The following is a 15,064-nucleotide window of genomic DNA, read 5'->3' as shown; positions in this document are numbered from 1 at the left end:
TGACCTTTCAAGTTCTGTGTCCTCTTTTTCCTGAAGAAAAATTCCTAAAGGTCTGCAAAGTATTTAAAATAGTGAGAGGGGTGTTTGGGACTTCTTTTGCTGCCTGTCCTCTTCATTTAAAAACGTCACTTGTCTCCTTTTTGAGCTCTGCAGTTTCCTTAACGGTCTTAGATTTAGACTCTTTAAACCATCAATGTGAACAAGCTCTTACCATTTGGAAAATAGCTTTTCTCCCCTGTATTTTTCCACGTGTTTGAATGCTTGGGTTTCTTGTTTGTTTGTTTTAAACTTTTAAGCGAGCTGAATAAAAACACCTCTTCCCTGGAGAGTTGGTCATTTTTCGTTCTCTCAGTAACCTCGAGATAAATCTACCTGATAATCAGTTATGCTCATACATTCTGGCAAAAGTAAATAAATAATAGAGGAAAGAAGACCTGCTTTTTCTCATTTAGAAGAAAAACAGAGGCATCAAAAAATAGGGACCTTTCAGCCTTTTTTTCCACAGAGCAGGAAAAAATGGCAAAAACACAAAAATATCACAAATGTACTTTTTATCCTCTATAGACTACTTAACGATAGCTTGCAAAAGTCTTCTAAAGGACATTAAAATTTCATTCATTTACTTCATCCACTATGCATATAGGGGGAGGGGGTACAGAAATAAAACCCCTCTGCTCAAGGACAACCATCTAGCAGGCAGTTAGCTGCTTTGCAAGAGTATCATAAACAAAATTTTTAGATTAAAAATTACATTACCTTATAAAATATTAAAGTGGCAGGAAAAGGAAATTATCATAAGATTTGCATAGTGGACTAAATTACTTTAAATTAAAATCACTGAAGTACTAGACAGGTTTTTTTAATTATTTATTTATTTGTTTAGATTAAGGAAATAAAACAGTTGCTGCATGAGATACCAGCAGACAGCAGTTTCGTGCACCCTCAGTTTCTTGTTCCTCAGGCTAAGTCTGTTTGTTTCCTATTTCCTTGAGCTCCTTTGCTTGAGTGGTGCCAGCTTTCCTAATTTGAACATCCAGAAGCTAACTGAAGACTTGTTATGCAGATTCCTTCCATAGTAAATTGAGTTGGGATATCTCATCCTTCAGAGAAGCCTACAGTGCCACTGTCCAGTCCACAGAGAGAACTCTTAGAAGACAGTCATGTGCTCTGGTTGGAATATTGGCAGTTTTCTGGTAGGAAGACTACCTATCTTACTCCAGTATTCACAGTGAGCTTTGAATACAGCCCTTCTCTCAGCATAAACCCAAAACTGCATTATATGCCACGTGAACAGTTGCCACAACAAAAAAAAAGTTAATTCTACCACTTCCCTGCTTGAACTGACTGAAGAAAATAAAAAGAGAGGGTCAAGCCCAGACTAGGGGCTGGTCACCCTGTAGTAGAATAATACTAATAAAAATTATGTAAAATTGTATTAGTACATTGGAAGGGTTCAAGCATGTAATTCACACACAAGGATGTGAATGCTGCATGCAAACAGAGTGAAATCAGTATCCCCATGGCTACAATGCTGAAATTCAGGAAATACCAGCTCTGCTTTAGCAACCACCATGGACTTTGGGTGACTGGGACTGTTAGTTTAACTTATTTATGTGGCAAATAAGGTGAGTGTTCTGGGGTAGGAATTAACTTGTGGAAAGTGACAATCTGCTATTTTAGTATTTTTGACATTCAGGTTATCCAATGGACTGAATGGATGTCCCCCTATTTCACCATGTATCTGCCTCACAGCCCCTGCGCTATGACATGTTCCAGGAGCATGAATGACTGTCCTCTAACCTTGGCCATACCAAGACACTTTTTTGCATGAGTTCTCTGTTGAACATGACTAAAGCCATTTTTCTCAGATTCAAATCTGGATTCCTGTTAGGCTCCAAATACCTCAGGCATCAGCACTGTACTGAGCTGAAGTCAGAACACAGCACATCAAGTCTGTAGGTATTCCACCACATAGCATGCATCCAGAATGGCTTAAAGAAACAGAAGTTTTCAGTGGGAAAAGATAGCTTTTTACAGGAAGATATGGTTCACAACCACTCAGTGGCTATGAAAGTGCTTATCTCAACATTTCATGGAGGGGAAAGCAAAGCAGAAATGAAAGATAGCACACATGACTTCTGAAAAATCTCATGATTTCTGGACTCACACAAAATACTGACCAAACTAAACAAAACATAAAAAGCCTCAATATTTAGACCAGAAGATTATGGTAGCAAAGACCACTAAAACAACTACAGCAGTGAGTGTTTTCAGAGTCTCACACGTCCATTGCATTTTCCGTTCATGATTACTCAGAAATCACTCCAACAATCCACAAGCAGAAATTCCTGTACTCACTCCAGGGAATCCAAACGCTTCTGGGGTAGGTTACAGCAGATGCTTGGAATTGTGCCTCCTCTACATTATAGCCAAGCAAGGGGATATAATCTGAGTCAACGCCTCTATACAATTGCAGAGTGCCAGGTATAGGCAGATCTCTTTCTCACTTTTACTCTTACAGGTCCCCCAACTGCCTGCCCTGGGTGTTATCACGATCAACATGCACCTAGCAGGACTGCCTCACACTGAGCCATCGACATTGCTTCCCATATCATTTACGTTTTCATATATATTCAAATATTAGATGTGGACAAAACATACCCCTCTTGACCAGAAAAAAACCCTACAGCCTTGAGCACCAGCACACAAAAAAACAATGTTCTTACTGTACAGCAGAACACAATGTTGAATGGCGGGCAAAATTTCTGAAGCTGCATTACAGATGGGAAAGTGGAAGCATAGAATAATGTTGTGTAATACCCATCACCCTGCTCTATATCAGTAACAGAGCTGGAAATAGAAACCTCCCCTATTAATGACACCACATCAAGAGGCATGACAGGTGCTTCACGGAGCCCTGTTCCAAAGCATGTGTAACTAGAATGTGGGCGTAGCGTCTTGGGAAGGCAAGAATGGGTGCTGAGACATGCTCAGTGAGGCTTGCTGGTGAATGCTTTCCCTTGCATCTATCCTGTAAGCAGTCAACAGCTTACAGGAGGTGAATTCTATCATTCTGTCTGCACCTATGTGATGTCAAGAGGAGATAACGTAACAGTAACTTGCTTCTGATAGAGCCTTGATAATGAAAGGCAATAATCCCAAGGTTCTTCAGTCAAGTAAAACAGTCTTCGTTCCAGTGGGAGCCTTCCCAAATACAAAATGAATTCCATTCTGAGATCTGACCTCAGTTTACAAAGCCATTAGAAACAGAATTAATTCTGAATTAATGCAAGGACAGACCATGGTTTGTCAAGATGCCAAGTCAAGCAGACTTTCCAGAGCATTAAGCTTTGCTTGAGCAGCTAACTGTCAACCAGTAACTGGCTCAGCAACAATGAGTCTCCTACTGGAAGGAGGTCTATAGCAGCCAGCAGCTCACGAAGGCAGGGTTTCTGTCATTCACTGCTAGCAGGATCTGCTGTGTCCTTGTACTCACACCTTGGAATTCACAAAAGACTTCTGTTGCCAGGTGACTCAATTCTTGTCTTAGTTGACGTGCCAGAGAAGTAGCATGACATTCTTGAAGGTCATGAGTTTATATAAAATTATTATTATTATTTTCCAATTCAACTGCTAGATTTCACTTGTAAAAATTCCCCTGAATTAACTTGTGTGTGTATAAATCAGACAGAATCCAACTGCTGAGACGCGAGCCACTGTCCACTAACAGTTATTTTGCTTTAGCTCATGTAACTGGGAACATACTAAAGCACATTTAAAGCCTATAATCTCCTGAAGTTCCTGCAGACTTTTCTGCCTTCTAACAAAGATGGAATTGCTACACTAGCAGAGGACTAAAAGCTATGATACACAGGAAATGATTTGTCATTAAATTTTAGTCTGACTGTAAAATAAAAGGAACTATACTATCTAGAAACATCCATCATCTCTCTTCTCTGATAGCTTATCATCTTTTCTAAGAGAAGAAGGGCATGTCATGAATTAGTATTTCTTATGGCTGAACCACAAGCCAGGCTTTGTAAGTCAGATGATTATTAACTTTTTAAAAATGAATGAACAAAACAAAAATACTCCATATTTCACCTAAGAAGGAAGCAGGATAAAATTGGCCAAAAATAGCCAGAATGTCTGCATCTGGGACACTCGGCAGCAGTGGAGGTGAGCAGCCTGCTATCAGGCAGGACATTCTGCTGCACATCGTGCTGACTGTGGGATGGCAGTAAGGGGCTTCCACTCCCAGAGCCTGCAGCACTGCTTCAAAAGTAACAAACAACTGAAGTGTCACTGCAGCATTTCCAAATTCTCTCACACTCCCTATCAATTCCAGGCCAACTTAGTTCAATTTAAAAACCAGAAGGGGAATTTATTTAACATCCTGTTCTGACAACTCAGCCCAAAGCCTTCCTGGATGAAGCCAACGAGATTGTTTCCATCAACTCCAGTAAGTTTGGATCAAGATCTTGGGTCTCTTGCGCTGGCAACAAGAACCTGAGGCTGGAACGCAGCTAAAAGAGCCTGGTGAAGTATGAGTCACAACATACCACAGCTCACAGTGTCTGAGCTCTATTGAGTGCACTATCAGCAGCAGTACGTTTGTTTGGGCCAACACAATGAGTGCATGCCTGACACCATGGTTTTCAGTGAGCACAAATATGCAAATTTGAGTGCTCTCATAGCTTGTTTGTTCCAGTAAGAGATAAAGCAAGACAGCAAGAAAGAACAAAAGTGAAGGCTGTGAGATGGCAGAGGGTTGTTGTCCTCCCTTTATCGGTGCCTCACAAAATAGCTGGTGGTTCTCCCTCCCAACCTTACAAATAGACACATCAGAGAAAGTAATGTAATAAGCCTGTCTCCACGGGAGGAGATGGCAAGAGATGGAGGAGTCCAGTGGTGATGCTGAGGTGCTACTACTTCTGCCACCAGTCTGATTGCAAAACAAGACATCAGGGTTCCTTTTAAGCAAAATTCCACCCAAGCAGAGGCAGATATACAAAATATGAAAATCGAGGAAAAAGACTTACCAGCGGGAGTGCCCTGAGTTAAAGCCAGCTGCAGCAAGAAGGAACACCCCTGCCTCATTCATTTCCTGCACTGAACAAAAAGATTTCATGCAGAGTCTGACTGCTAAGTCTATTCCACTTTCCATCCTTCAGAGCTGAATAACAGGATTCTCTTCTGTCCCTCCATGGCTAAGAATCTCCAGCAAATGTATTTGCTTGATATACCATTTCTCATAGATTTCTTACTGCTTGTTTTTTTGCACCAAGATGTAAAGATACATGCACCACATTTTTCAGCTAATTAGAAATAAAACATGAACAGCATCACAGAAGTATAATAATCTCTCATTCAGTATCATAAAAGAAAAGACTCACTGCCAGTCATTCTTCTCCATTCATATCCATTTGGTATACAGACATTTGTTGACCTAGGAACTCTAATACAAAACAGCCTTTCGGAGTTTTCTTTCTTTCATTTTTCCATGTAAAGAATTTTTAATAAAAAAAGCAGTCTTGTGATTAAAACACTGACGCTATTTTAAAAGCAGTTTTCCAGAGACTGCCTAGCAAGCCGAAGCTATAAATGATATGTATTTTAAGAACATTTCTAATAAAATCTTCATTGTTAATAAAGGGCAAGTATACTTAGGCTTGAAGATCTGTTCTATCGTGTATCAGTCTTACAGACAGTCAGATTGCATCTTATGGTGAAGTTGTTAATTCATTCTTGTGAGCAGTTCCAGAAATTTTTTCTATATATCTCAATATATCTCATGATTGAATGATTAGTGTGTTATTTATGAAAGTATTCATTTCACAAGGGAACCCTCATAAAACTACACAGACAGCAAAGAAAGAAAGGACAGAAAGCCTGTGGTTTTCCTGCTGCGAGCTTTGTCACACCTCTTCATGGCAAGAAGGAATCACTGAACACACACATCTCCCGCCTGAGCCATATCACAGACCAAAGCCTAGCTGCAAAGCCACGCACAGGGAAAGGCAGCAGACCATGAGGTTCCGTCCATGCCCTCGCCTGTTAGCAGCACAGTGCCTCATTGCTTCTCTGGCCTCTCTCTCAATCCTCCTGCCCCAGTCTTCTCATGCACATAGACCAAAAGTGTGCTAGGTCAGTGCCATCTCTGACACATTTGCACAAGGCCTGCTGTGATCAGGACTTTGGTCCTGCTTGGTGCCAGTGCTGCCTGAATCCAAGCAACGAAGAAGAATCTGCTGCAAAAGAGGTCGAGAGCACCTTAAAATTACAATAATATATTGTTTAAATTACAACGTTGCTGTGATATGTGTAATTAAGCACCACTTTTAGGAAAACCATGGCACAATCTGTGTAAGCCTTTGAATCATCCAAATATTACAGCACTGAGCAAAGGCTGTATTTTGTTGATGTGCACCTTGTGAGCAGATCCAAGTATTTTGGGCTTGAGAAAACGTGATTTCCAAGTTCAAACTCTACAAACATGCAAGTTTTCACACATTTGTATAGTTGGCTGTAGAGACTCCTATTTCACAGATATGTGAAGAGTCAGGTGTATGGACAGCTGGGAGATAACCAATGAATTCTTCATGACTGTGTGTCTCCCCTCACCTGCAGCACCAAGTAGCCTTGCTTGGTGTGTCTCATTTTGTAGGGAGTAAACCTTCTGCCACAGAAATTTGTGTTTATTCATATAACATCTCTAAGGAGAGCACAAATTTGCTGGACATACAAATGTACAAGAGAAATATCGTAAAAAAAAAAAAAAAAAAAAAACCACAAAACCACACACACACAAAACCACCGCCCCCAAAATAGTTTCCTTGGTTACTTACCCAACAAAAAGACTCAGAATGGTACTGCAGGGAAAGTGAACAGAAGGAAACTGAAGCAAGGTTCCACAGAGGAAGCAAATATTTACACAATTTTTGTTCTTTTTGAATCTTTTATAGGAAGCCCTACAGGTTCTTAGCACTTGTAGTGAGCAGTTTTTCCTCTGCTGTTGTAAAGTCTTAGCAGAGAAAAAGTATCAGCAGATAAGATAAAAAGATAAAAAATAAAAAGACGTAAAATATTTAGAGGGTGCTTTTAATAATTAATCAACCCAAGAGCTTTTCAGTCTATCCATACTGACAGCACAGCCAAACCTTTGAAGAGAAGAAACAAAACTAAGTATCTGGACACCTATTAAAATGTGCCATCAGAGTGCTGTTCCAGGCTCTCTGATTGTCACACTGCATCACAAGAAGCCACAACACCTGACCACTTTTTTCTGAGGCCATAACTCTGGGGCATACACAGCTTTTAATGACAGGCATGGCATGTGACATATTCTTTCCTTATTTCTTTGTGATGCTGACTTGTATCAAGCACATTTCTGAGAGGATTTCTCCTGTGAGAAGTGCCTACATGGTACAGCTCCTAGCTCTGGCCGGACTGCCCCTCGCGATGACCATACAAGCCTCTATGAGGAATTAAGCAACACACTGCCAGCCACATTTCAGTGTCCACCAAGTGCCTGTGGAGCTCTATGCTACATGACGGTCTGCTCCTTCAGTCCAGCCCATGCTCTGTGACTGACTCATCCCTAAAGCACAAGAATGGCTTTCCACAAGGAAAGCAGGTAGTTTACATGCAAATAAATGCCGCTCATTTGTCTCTAAAAAGCAACCGTTCCTAAGAATAATACTTAATCTATAAAATTCTACACAATTATAAAGAAGAGCTACAAATCAAATCACAGCAAGACATCTTATTTGAAGAACTGCTTGCAAGTAATTTTTCTCATTATTCAGAGCATGCTGCAAAAAGGAACAGGAAGAGTAGAAAACAGCTGCCTGTTGAGCAGAACAGACCTGGCACAATCTACTTCTACCCCTTGTTTAAATGACACCAGGGATATAAGGACAATAACTACAAATTTTCCTAGACTAGGACAGTTTAGTGAGTGTGTTATCATCTATGACAACTACTGTGCAAACTCTCAGATGAGTTAACCTCAATATTTTCAGGATAGTGACAGCTACAATCCAATGTCACATCAGCTAAGATGCTGATCAGCATCTTCTATAGCTGATCGGTTTCTCTTCTATAGCTGTTTTTCAGCTTTTCTAAGGTGCGGGCTTGAGCTGAGCAAGGACTAAGGCTACCTCTCATGCCACTACTGCTGTTGACACAGCTGGGCAAAACTCCAACCAGACCAGCCCTAAATCTGGCCTCTTCCTCTCCTTGGGTCTCACATGACGATCTGGCCCTGCGTGACCTGGAAGAGCCATGGCTACGATTGCAAAGGGCATGTGACTGAAAGGGCCTTGGCTTAGCCTTGTTCGGGCACCGCTGGAGACTTCTCTAACAGCGATGTTGCAGGCTCTGAAAAGTGCAGAAATGGTAAAACTCCTAATGACAACTGCTGCTTCTGACCTTTACATGCTACGACCGATACAGATATAGGAACAAAGCAAAGCAGATTGGCGTTCTGTTGAGTCTCTCTTTCCACAGCCATCTTCATCCCAACTGTGTTCATTTGGTTTTATGAAAAGGTAACTACTGCTGTTCGCGTGAACAAGTACTGCAGTGTTTATTCAGGACCAAAACAGCCTCAGGGTTTTAGGGCATATTTCACTGATACTATGTAAATAATCGATTCTTTGAAAGATCAGAATAGCTGTAAACCAGACCTGTAGGCAAACTACGCTTTCATGCCTGCTGCTGAGTTTCCTGGGGTTTTTTTTGTTTTGTTTTTTGTTTTTTTTTTTTGATGAAAGCAATGAAAATCCCCAGCCATTACAGCACTGAGTAATTTTCTCTTGGTTCTCAGGATAAGAGGAAGTGGAATTACTTCAACAGTCATCCTAACAAAGAGTAATTTTAGCCAGTTTGCTTTCTAAGATAAGGCTACTCACTTCAAAGTTTGTATTGTTTATCAAGAGGGCAAACATCAATAAACTATTACAATGGATATAGAAGACAGTTTCTTGTAGATATCAAAAATTTCTTGCAGAAATTGCATCACCTCTCCACATCTTATTTCCCTAAGCTGTGAAATCGTAGCAAGGTTGCCTGCTATACTGGTGTTTCTAGATAAACAGATTTAGCACTACAATATAATGCTAGGGAGACTGTGCACAGGATACAGGACTAAAATTCTTTAAAAATCAGTCCAGATTGTTTCCTCATGCTGTGTTTGTTTTACATTGTACACATTGGATAGGTGTAAAAAATAGAGGAGGGAATGAGAAGACGACACTTACTGACATACAGGCATTTGTATATCTAACATCAGACATGAAATGTCTCACTGGAGAAGAACACCACAAAATCAGTTCCTCTATCTAATAACCCTTATCAAATACTATTTGTTTTTACAAATACGTTCCATGGCATCTGTGACACAGGGATCCAAAATTACTTAATTATGCTTCATATCATCTTAGTGAGATCATAAGAAGGCATACATAAAGGTACCATTCCTTCTAGTTTTTAAACAACATTTATTCCTGGGACAGCACATAGCAACACCCAGCACCCATACACATCAAGGAGAGCTAGGCCAATCCGCATTGGGTTGGCAAAGCTCTCGCTGTGTGACCATCACAGGCTGCAGCCTGGCATAGACCAATTCTTATGCAAAAACAATGGTGGAGTTCTGAGGAATGCAAGCGTGCATAGCATCAGTGTGATAGCTTCTTCGAAAGACATCTCCAGTGGCACCTCTGCCTTTGCTGCCACACTTGGGTGAGCACTGTCTCAGCTGAGTGTGAACATGTGGCATCATCACATCCTGAACCCTCTCCCAATACCAGCTCGGTCCAACAGCTGCGTGGAGATGGATCACAGCTCATTCTGCACAGGAACAGAGGATGAGATCACGCTGAAGGTCAGGTTGGTAAATCCCTATTAGACATACAGATTAAGTGCCAGTCACTCAAGGAAAAGGAAAGCTCTGAGTACTTAACTTTGTTGAAAACCAGCCTTTTGTTAGGGTCCCACTTCAGAAATCTTGAGCATCAAGTAAAAGCCCTAGCATATCCCTTTACACAATAAGGGCAATGAATAAAACAACCCACCCGTACCAGAGAACTTCAAAGGCCTGAATTAAAAACAATTTGCAAAGCACACCGGCCATTATCCTTGCTGCCAGAGCATTTCCTAACGCTGGATAAATCCAAAGCAGAAACTCGCACCAAAAAAAAGCATTTTCCACAGCCCCATGGGCAGCCTCTACTATGCTATGAATTACACTGAGCAATGAAAGTGCTGATCCTGCCGTAGCACTTGCACCGGAAACAACACATACTGTAACAGCCTAATTCCATAACGCTCATTCTTAGATATAGCTCCACAGAAGTCAATGGGATTACGGAGGGGCTTGAAGACTTCAGGATCTGACCAACAGAACCCCTCTGGCTCACTGCAAAGGACTCAGCAAAAAGAGAAAGCGCGATGACCATTCATCTTAGGAGATACACGCTGCAGACTTTGCTCAAACAAAACCAATAAAAACATCAACAGCATGGCTCTGGTCTCCATCAGGTCTGTTCTGTGGCCAAACAAAGAGGCATTTAGTGAAGCGAAGGACCATGAAAATGAAAAAGCAGCAGTGAAACACACAGGCACAGATCATTAGCCAGTGTAGCTCTCTGCTGCAGGATACCATTGAGACACAGCATTTTGTATTAATGTCATATAGTAATTAGCACCCTGGATATAGCAACACAACAGAATAAACACATGCTGTGATCAACATCTGCTGCCATCAGTGAACGGAGTGCCTGCACACACGTGTGCATCACAGCACACACACACACAGAGCATGTTCTTACAAACAGGACATGTAACTCACGTGAAGGTTTGATGTTTCTGTCTTTTCCCCTGGGTTCAGTCTCCACAAAAGCCATCAGCTCCATAATTCCACATTTGCAAAGTGCTTGCAGAGTGCTTTTCCCCCCACCCCAAATATTTCCCCTACCCTACAGACAGGGAACACGAGACCTGCTCATCACATGACCTTCCTCAGGAGGGCATTTCCATGTGCATGCTCTGAAGCGCCTGTGCATTGAACAGAAAGGGCACATGCAACACACAGTGCATGCTCTCCTGACTCCAGGTCAGTCTCTGGGGTCCATGTGCTGCATTGGGCACCACTTCTTTCTTCTCAAAGACAGGTTAGGCACGAGCTCGTGTGTACAAGTTTATGTGTTTGTCAGAAATCCAGTGCATTGCAAAGAAGGCAGTCACTATGTTTTGACTGCCTAAATATCAAAATCTCCATTTTTTATGGAATTATCAAATGATATTGGCTTTATCGAACAGATTTACCTTTAAAAGTACTATCCTTATTTTAAGATAATAAATGCAGTTACTGAACCAGAGAAGCATAAAAGAAACAGGAGTCAATAGGGGCACCAGCGTGACACACACCTATTTTCTGTCTGTGCATACACATAGCACACCCAGCACGGTCCAGCCCGCCAGCTGAGGAGACAGCAGCTCCATGGGTAACCTTGAGCAGGCTGAGCCTCCCCTTGTCCTCCCTGCGCCTCCCTGGATGAGAAGGATCTGGGACAGACACTGCTTTGCTGTTTCTTTTTTACGGCATAGAAGTATCAGCTACACAAGAAAACAATCTTTCAGTGGCACAATTCATAAAAATGAAATACTAATGTGCCAGACACTGCCTTGGAACAGCAGCACGGTCAGCAGCACTAGGCAGGATAAAAAAGCAGGAACCACAAGTAGGCAAACATTGCTCTTTGGGAGGAAGAGCAAGGAGCACTCTGCTGTGCACAAACCCCCTCGGACAGCCCCTGCCCAGCGCTGACCCCTCACCAGGCTGTGCTCAGTGCCTGGAGGCACAGCTGGGGCAGACATGAGCACAGGGCACTCACTGGTTAAAAATCAAACGTGGGTAACAGCAAGAGCTCAGGCAGTTTGCTGAAATGAGATCTGCACAGCAGGGCATGTGTGGCTTTTCTTCATTACTCTAATAGCCTAATAAATAAATAAAGTCCATGGCAATCATGCCGGTGATTTTTTTCTTTTCTCCGCTCTTTTCCAAGACACCTTAGGAGAAAGGTGGCCATACTGGGGCTGCAGAATCCAGTACTGGAAATTAAAACAACAAAAAAAAAAAAACAAAAAAACAAAAACAAACAAAAAAAAAACAAACCGAGAGCTAAACGAAGCCGTCTCTGTGACAGGACTGGAACTACTACAAATTCTTAGCACCTGAGCCATCCACCATTCACAGACACCGGCAATACCTCAAGCTAGCATGTACACCTCTACAGAGTAGCACGCCAAATACAACCGGAATACAAACGGCAGCCGCCAAGAGCAGCCGGCAGCCTCCCCTCCAGCTGGGGACGCAGCGCTCCCGGCCCCGCACCGCGGCCCCGGCTTCACCCCAGGCGCAGTGAGTGCGGTACCCGGGGCCGCTCGCTGCGCGCCGCACGCAGGGCAGCTCTTGTGCGCTGCTGACTCGGTAATTACATTATCCGCAGCCGCCGATGAATGAACAACCGTAATGCATACATCCTGGCCCGGCTCTCCCGGGACGAGGCGACGCGGAGTCTGAGCTCCGGCCCCGCTCTGTGCCGCGTCCGAAGGGCAGAGAACGTGCCCGTGTGCATTCCCTTTCATTTTAAAAGCAACATTATGTTCTTCTCCCTACTCCCGCGGAAGGAAAAATAACATTTCTATTTACGAGCAAGAGAAAGTCCTTCTCAAACCTACTCCTCTATATCCGCGATGTATTTTACCTGCAAACAGTGAGGTTTAAACAGCAGCTTGCAAAAACTACGGCGTAACGCGGACCACATCTACACCGAAAGATAGAGCGGGAAGCCACTACCCCGCAGCAGAACGGCCCCTTAGAGAACTCCCGTCCTTACGGCTATTGAATAAAATGGAGCCAGAGAGATTTCCGCGGCGCAGCCGCCGCAGCAAATGCGCGGAGCTCACCCGCTTATCGCCAGAGCCGGCCCCGCGCACCGCACCGTACCGCAGCTCCTCCGGCCCCGCGCCGCTCTCCCGGCCCCGCCGCCGCTGCTCCCCGGCAGGCGGGGGCCGATGGGCGCCGCCCCCGCCCGCCCCCCGCCCGCGGCGCGGCAGCCTCCGCCCGGCCCAGCAGCCTCGGGCCCGGCGCTGCGGGAAATACGAAACGAACGGGGATCCCAGCAGCGAGCCGCGCTGCGGGGCGGGTGGTCCCAGCCCCTCGGCGACCTGTTGAGCGCGTGCCCGCAAGACGACGGGGTGATTCTGTGGGCTGGGGGTGGCAAGCCGATGGGCAGTTTGGGGGCTGGGACGGGACTGCATCCTTCCTTGGGTTTACCGCGTGTTATACAGCGAGAGGAGAGAGGCGAAGGAAGCTGGGAGAAAGAACTGGGAGATTGCTGAACGCTTCACCCGGAAAAAAATAAATGGAAGCAAATAAAGGAGAGTGAAAATCCCTACTAACTCCCTACCCCACTTGCCCTGCGTTACGTGAGATTAATACTACAGGTTAGTTTCATTAATGCTTAGAGGCACTGCATCGGCGTAAGCACTCTGAAAAGTGAGAGCGAGCCAGCCCGGCACATGCACAAAACACACCAATGGATCTAACATTGCAGGGTCTGAGTGAGCTCCTTTGTGTGCGGAGAAAATGCAGTGGACAGGGAGGGAACTTCATCCTTCCCAGGCTATCGTGTCATCTTGCCATCCCTTCCTCAGCAGTTACAATTCTGTTCTTTCTTTTTCTCCTTCTAAATTCTTTTCATCTCCAATACACTGATAGCTATAGAAATCTTGCTTATCTGTCTTACTTGAACCCATGGATCAAAAATATCTGCAAATAATTCAAAGCAATTGCTCAAAGAAATGAAGTAGACATCAATCAGTTGATCTGAGAAAAGATCAAACGTATTTTAGCTACAATTGCCAGAAGATGCAAAGGAAGTCCGGTACCAAACTTCACTCCATTTGGAAGGCCAGCTGGAAAAAGCCCTTAATTTCAGGGCGATGAATGTGCACAAAGGCAGGTGTTCTGCCCTCCAGATGGGGACGGAAGTTTGCAGTGATGCACTGAGCAGCCCTTGGCTTCTCACAGTCCCCAGGGAGAGGAACGTGACCATAATCGCAGAGCAATCAGCCAGCCGGGAAATCTCAGAGCTGAAACCTGGCCTGAGTAGAAGACAAACAGTGGGGCAAGAGCTCCTGCCACACCTGTCTGCTTCTCTCACCCAATGCAAGAAGGGCAATACAAACTGTGGCACCCTGCCAAACCCACTTAGGCATGAGCCCTCACCTTACCCAGGCTGAATGTCATCGAGGAGAAAAAACTGTTGGGATTTTACCCACCAATTCCTTCCTCTCCCTTGCAAAGGACTCCCTGTGCTGCAAGAACAGCAGTCTGGGAAGATAATTCAAAGGCCAGGTGTTGACCTAATACCCAAAGCACTCAGTTTCAATTTAGAGACTCACTGAAGTGCAGAATGTATGTAAGGGTGCACACATGTCCATAAGCATACAGAAGAGGCAGAGCTCAGGGTGAGTGTAAGGCAGGCAGCAGCCAAGTAGATGGTAGTGCTCAACCCTCCTGACAGCCCAGGGCTCGTGAGGTCTGTTTGCCTGTCCAGAAATGGTGCCTCTAGGGACTAGCTCAAGGGCTTCCGGTGGATTGGAAGCATACTAGTTGGTCCCTGGAGCCAGGAATGTCAGTGCTGAATATCTTCTTTGTTACAGGCTTGTCTGCAGGGAATCATAGAACTGTTGACTCATTAAGACTGGAAACCACTAAGATCATCTAGCCCAACATCAACCCACCTCCACTGTGTCCACTAACCATGTCCCTCTGTGCTCCATCTGCCCTATTCTTGAATACTCCCAGGGACAGTGACTCTACCACCTCCCTGGGCAGCCTGTGCCAGTGCATTGCTACTCTTTCTGAGAAGAAATTTTACCTAATATCCAACCTGAACCTCCTCTGGTGCTACTCGAGGAAGGCAAATAGGTGCTAAGCACAACATATATGTGTATCACATACGCACTGGAGACACAGAATGAAGCTGCA

The 15,064-nt window shown here is 44.0% G+C and overlaps 1 protein-coding gene across 5 annotated transcripts in view; it reads right to left on the bottom strand.

Moving 5' to 3' along the window:
* Window positions 1–13,121, bottom strand: part of SORBS1 (sorbin and SH3 domain containing 1) — a 167,705-nt gene extending 154,584 nt beyond the window's left edge. For 3 of the 5 annotated variants that reach the window (XM_085230034.1, XM_085230027.1, XM_085230035.1), the window contains exon 1: window positions 12,976–13,121. The gene's annotated coding sequence lies outside the window, so the exon portion shown is untranslated. Of the gene's footprint in view, window positions 1–12,773; window positions 12,793–12,975 lie in introns of those variants that run through there. The other 2 variants (XM_085230031.1, XM_085230032.1) reach the window with 2 other exon arrangements.
* Between the last annotated feature and the right edge of the window lie 1,943 nt (window positions 13,122–15,064).

The sequence above is a fragment of the Meleagris gallopavo genome, chromosome 8 (assembly GCF_905368555.1).
Source record: "Meleagris gallopavo chromosome 8, MGAL_WU_HG_1.1, whole genome shotgun sequence".
Classification (NCBI taxonomy): Eukaryota; Metazoa; Chordata; class Aves; order Galliformes; family Phasianidae; genus Meleagris; species Meleagris gallopavo.
Note: the sequence above shows the minus strand (reverse complement) of the source record. Positions and strands in the feature narration are given on the sequence as shown.